General features: G+C 42.9%; 1 pseudogene; it reads left to right on the forward strand.

The window, feature by feature from the left end:
* Positions 1 to 528: 528 nt before the first annotated feature.
* LOC110283915 (small ribosomal subunit protein uS13 pseudogene) lies at positions 529 to 979 on the forward strand (annotated as a pseudogene).
* Positions 980 to 6,337: the final 5,358 nt, after the last annotated feature.

The raw sequence follows: 6,337 nt of genomic DNA on the forward strand, positions 1-6,337 counted from the left end.
CTTGCTTGTAAATATATTTGATGGAGGTCTCTGTTGATTACCTTCTAGAATAGTTTATGAAGGAGATCTTGATGGGAAACTTGGAGTCCAGTGAGTGAAGCTTCCCATCGGGCACAAAGGAAACTCAGGAAGCAATGAGGCATCTGTTGGGTGATGGGGTGGAGTGTTGCAAGGGACAGTGTGTGATCTGGGGACACAGACTAGTGACATGAATGAGCTTGGTGTTTGACAGTATAATGAGACTAGGAAACATCTACAAATAAGGCCTGATAAGCTACTCCAGGCGTGAACAGAGGACTCAAAACTTGAAACTAGCTTATGAAAGATAATTTTGTTTTGGTCTCGCTCTCAGAAACTACATCATGTCAAATATATCACCAAGAGTTTGTCTTTCCTCATCTGGCTTCTACTTTCTTCAGTGGCAGGCTTCTCTCTATCCAAGCTTTCTTTCCGAAATGAGTTTTAAAAAGTAACTTAATCTTCCACAGGAGGCCTACACGCCGCCATCTGTGCCGCCGCCATGTCTCTATGATTCCTGAGAAGTTCCAGCACATTTTGTGAGTACTCAACACCAACATCGAAGGGTGGTGGAAAGGAGCTTTCACCATGATTGCCATTAAGGGTGTGGGGAAGAGATATGTTCCTGTGGTGTTGAGGAAGGCAGACATTGACCTCACCGAGAGGGCTGGAGAAGTCACAGAGGATAAGGTGGAGCATGTGATTCACCATCATGCAGAACCCATGAGAGTACAAGATCCCAGACTGGTTCTTCAACAGACAGAAGAATGTGAATGATGGGAAGTACAGCCAGGTTCTGGCCAACGGTCTAGACAACAAGCTGCATGAGGACCTGGAGCAGCTGAGGAAATTTCAAGCCCATAGCAGGCTGAGCCACTTTTGGGGCCTTCGTGTCCACAGTCAGCACATCAAGACCATTGGCCACGGGGACCCCACTGTGGGTATACCCAAGAAGAAATGAGTCTCTGGGCCTTTGCAATTGATAAATAGTATATATAATATACTATATATTAGCTAATAAATCTCCTTAGTCATGTAAACCTTGCTTTCTGAGATCTAAGAAGGAAGTATGTTTGCTCAGACAACCCATACCAGGTTTTACCAAGAAGTGATAGTTGGCCTTCAATGTCAATTACCAAGCCCTTGAAGGTTGTACTCCAACAAATAACTGCTGGCCATCAGATTTTTTTTTCTGGAGCCAAATGAATCTTGGCTCTGAAAAACAGTCAAGGCTGGGGCACCATGGAGGTATACAGAGCTGACTCCTGTGGTTGGCCCACCCAGTGATTCAGGACACCTTAGAACCAAGGTGTGGCCTCAACTCAGACCCTACTAAGAGCTTACTTCTCTGTGGATGATGTAGTTTTTTAATCCACCATTTCAATGGCTACAGTTTTGAAAGTCATGGCTTCTTCTTCTTCTTCTTCTTCTTCTTCTTCTTCTTCTTCTTCTTCTTCTTCTTCTTCTTCAAATATTTTTGATAATAATTTTGATATTTTTTGTTCTTTCAAGGAAGGGATGTCATCTTGGTTTTCTGGCACTTAGATAAATGACAGTTATTATGGAAGATAAAAGTACCTGAGAAGGATGCAAAAATTAAGGCCTCACATAACCTGTAGGGTCAGAATGACTTTAGTGACATAAAGTCGGGCAGCAGAAAGAAACCCACTGCACAGGGCTAAGGCTGTTTGCATCTGGAATGTTTATCCCCCATTCATCAATATGATTAACAGTGTCGTCCCTGTCTTCAGATCAACAAGCAGCTCTGTGGGTCTGGTTTCTCAGAGTACCAAATACTATTTCCTAACACGTTAAGCTATGCATTCTTGACCTCCAGTAGTGTCAGATGAGGCTTGGAAACAAATCTTTAGTCTGTGGCTTCTAACCCTGCATCTGTCATGGTGCTAGTTGTAAGTAAGAGAGGTCAGGGAGGTGGGATGAGACCTGAAAAGGTGCCAAGCCCTGATCTAACATCCTAACTCTGGCACCAGCAGAGTGACCTGCAGTTTGCCCCCACTGCCCTGCCATGTAGGCTGCTGGCGACCTGTGAAATGAGAAGGTTGCTTAAGGCCACCATAGCCCTCGTTGCCTGTAAAGTGCAGCAGACACTTCATGTAAATACACACACACTCACACACACACACACACACACACACACACACACACACACACACTAAGATTCTTCTTTTTCAATGAAGTGTGCTGAGTTACATTTCTGAGACATTTGAGATCTATGAAGATGTCTTAGGACACGAATTTATCCCATTGTATCTTAGGATTCAAAGTGAAGTCCCATGCAATTCTAAACAGACAATAAGAAAACTCCAGGGAGGGCTGGAGAGCTCACATGGGGTCTTACAATTATCTGTAATCGGATCTGATACCCTCTTCTGGTGTGTCTAAAGACAGTGACAGTGTATACTCACATATATAAAAATAAATAAATCTTTTTTAAAAAGGGGGAAGAAAGAAAGCTCCAAGGAAAAGCAGCCAATGGGGCTGGTCAGTGCTAAAACACCCCAGCAGAGCTGAGCATGAGGTACGGAACATGCCGCATGTACCTACTGTGTGCTGGCTCTAGCTCTGGGCTGGAACCTGGTATCTATGAGCAGGTATATGATGTGTACTTCCTCCTTCTATCCTTTCCCAGGTAGTTTCCTGTCATTGTCCCTCTCTGCATCTCCTCCCCAAGAAACTGATGATTTTGTCTACCAAGCAGGGAAGTCCACCTTTCCTCTGCCCAGTTATTGGCTGAATCAGCTCTTTATTAACCAGTCAGAGGTGATGGAAAACAATTTTTTACGTAACATTGAGACATGAGATGCTTGACCATATATCAACCTCCACTATAGTCAGATCAGATGTGTGGGCATGGAAATCAGCATCTGAATACATCAAATACACAAACCCATCCTCAACAATTATCAGAAAGGAAACCAACAGCAGAGCCATTGCTTTGTCTTGTTTTTATTTTCCCTGTTTATAGGAAGTGGGCTTATGACCACTTTCCCCACCTCTGACCCCCCTTCAACTTAACAAAATTAATTGGACGTGCCAAGTAGCTGGAGAAAGTGGTATAACAAGGCTTGAAGACCAAGCTTTGGGGCTGCAGTGTAGCTCAGTGGTAGAGCACTTGCTTAGCAAGGAAGAGGCTCTGGGGCAATCACTAGCGCCCACTGGAACTACAAGAACAAAACCAAATACACGTAAGACAAGGGTGAGACAAGCCACTCTCTGTAGCTTCTGCTTATGACTACAAATTGAATGGCTTTGGGGGGGAACAAGCCTCTCCCATGCTAGGGATAAGTGCCAGGGTGGCATCCTTAGCTCAAAATGACTCTTTTCTGAGCTACACTATAGCTGCTTGTTACATCAGAGGCTCTTTCTAACTGGGTTAGCATGGATAGTTTTCATCATTGAGAAAATAATCTTTTGCTGTTTTTGTAGGATGCTGGCTACTTTCCATTTGGGTTTTGTTAGCTCTAACATGAGGAATGGTTTACACTCTGCAAAGACTGAAGCTGAGGATGTGCTTCTGGCTTGGGCGCTGCAAAAGGATCCAAGCATTGGCACAAAGGAGAGCAGTCTGCAAAACAGAAAATATGATGGCTGGGCAGTGTGGCATGGGAAGGCACAATGGGAGGCACATCAGAGCTAAGTACACCTTTATTTTTCTGATATAATGTAGCATTTTCCATAGCAAGTTGGAATTTGGGCAAATGGTTTAATTTCAATATACAGAATTGGTGTTTTTCACCTAGCCAAATTTGAGCTAAGGGACTTTATTACCAGGGAACTAGATAATTGAAATTACCAAGGTAATAACCTGTACAATTTTCTAAAATGGCACTTATTAAACACATTCTTCAATAACATCCAATCAGTGATGCACATACACTAATGTGAAGGCTTTCACCAGAGCACCTCCAGGTGTTTTCAGACTCTTCTCTTGAGGGATACACACAGGACCTAGTATTCTGGTCAGTCTATGTCCATGGCAGGATTAGGTTACTTTCCAGAGCAAGAATCAAGCCAAGGTTTTTCTTAGCTGTTTATGAGGCAGACTGGAAAAAAACACCAGCCAAGACCAGAGGAAATTTTCTATCAACTTAATGAGGACCAGGGAGATAGGCGGAAGCACCAGGGCAGTGCCTCCCTGCCACCGTCAGTGTGTTCCTTGTATGGAGTAGTGTGTGTGCCCAGTGTAGCCATCAGCATGATGCTTGATGGGAAAGGATCTTTGCCTTTAAAAAAAAACACTGAAGAATTGTTGTGCTCAATCAAATACTTGAAACAGGAAGAGAGTTTTATTTCTTCCACATTTTGAGCTGAATATTAAAATCCCATTTCTATCAAACATTGGTTTTTCATCCTAAAGATGTCTCTTCTTTCTCCTTGTCTCTCATTTCTCCAGTGACTCAGAAAAGCAAATTTAAGATTATTTGTACCTGTTAGTAGGTGCTGACTTTTGTATCAAGTACTTAAACTTGGAGGATACCGTATTGATTAAATTTGTCCCCACATCTTATCTAGATCACTGAAGAGGTTGAAAGAACACTTATTGCTTCATCTTTCAAGCTGGCAAGATAAAGGAAAAGAAGGATAATTGTCAGAAATTAAAGAGCTCATTGAGGAAGCCAAAACAATATCTCAAGTCCCAAAGATCCCAATTTCTTACCAATATAAGCCTTTAAGTTTTGTTTGCGTCTGCGTCAGACCTGAGCTTTATTGAGCTGGTACAGTTCATTTCCCCAGTGTTCTCCCTGCACTGAAATCTGTTGGCCCAAGAAGGTTTTCCTGTCTTCTAATTATGAGTCAGTGTACTTTCATCTCCAGTTGTCAGTCAGCCTTTGCTGATATTTTACCATTTTTCTCTGTTTCCATTTTCCCCCATAGCTTTCCCTAATTACTCCAGAGTCCCCTTACCTCAGCACTAGACCCACGGACTTCCTGGAGATTCCTACTGCATAGGTGTTAATATCTATCAAATCTGTGAGTGCCTCTCTGCCCTTCTAGATTCTGTCTCTTCTACTCTGGAAAGCAGATATTCTGAAGTGGAGAAACAGTGCTTTAGCTATGGGCCCTGCAAAATGCAATAGCCTAGGGTCAGAGAGTATGTCTCATTGCAAGGAAGATTCTAGAAGGTCCCAGAAGAGGATCTGCTCAGTGCTGAAGGCACTAACTTCAATGTTCATGTTAGAGACTGCAGAATAGTAGACAGGCAGGTGAGGCAAAGAGGTGTCTGTGGGCATCCAATGCAGCCATCTGAAGTATGTGCTCTCTGAGCCTTATTGTCTGAGTGTGCCATTTAGAAACCTTGCTTTCCTGTTTCACACGGCAAAGTAATTCATTATTCAGTCTTTATTCCCGTCACTAACAGCCCATTATGGTCTATGCAGCCATGCTTCCATTTTCTCTAAGTCTTTTTTTCTGAGAGGATAAAGAGTTTGTAATCAGCACCTTCACCAAGGGTCAGAGGATTTTTATTTTCCTGGAAAGTTTATTTGTGGCCATTTTCATTCAGTCCCAACAGGAAGAACCAGTCATCTGAGCTTTTCTATGTTTCATACAACTACTGGCCCGTTAGTAGTAACGCTTCAGTCACGTGATACATGTGATTGTGGGCCCATCAAATCATACTGCCTATGTGCTCATCATATTGGATTGCAGGAGCACATGCTAAGATTTTCATCCAACAATGACATGGAAGATTGGAAAGAAGTGTCCTGCCCCAGGCGATGTCAGATCACAGGATCACATTGTGTGTACACCTGTCCATATCAGCTTCTTCCACTCTGTGGGATAATTAGACATTTGTTCACATGCCTGAGACATACCTCGGCTTTCCAATGTACTGGTGAGTGAGTACAGACAACTCATCTCAGTGGTCATTGGTGGTTGCTACTGGTTCTCCAGTTAGCACCATCAGGGAAGCACTCACAAGGCATCTAACACAAAACCGACCCTGCTTCAGCAATACAGGTCTACAGTACAGAGAGCCAATTGGCTCTTTTATCAACAGTTTTGATTTAGTTCACTTTGCCAAAGCTAGATCTTCTAGGCCTGCCTGTTGTAAGGTTATGACTCTAGCTTGTTAATCAATATCTCTACAGGAGAGATCTCAAGGTTGGGTCACGCTGCTATTTCTGCTCAGATGTTCCATGTGTTGTGGTGTCTGTCTGAATGAATGACGACTCCAGGATAGTCAGAACAGGATACTCTTCTAATGTGAATCCATTCTTGGGGATACTATCATAAATGACCTGCTTACTACAATATAGAACTATGCATTCTGGATTTAACAGATGTCTTTGAACTG

Source organism: Mus caroli, unplaced genomic scaffold (assembly GCF_978045245.1).
Source record: "Mus caroli unplaced genomic scaffold, Mus_caroli_1 scaffold_18, whole genome shotgun sequence".
Taxonomy (NCBI): domain Eukaryota; kingdom Metazoa; phylum Chordata; class Mammalia; order Rodentia; family Muridae; genus Mus; species Mus caroli.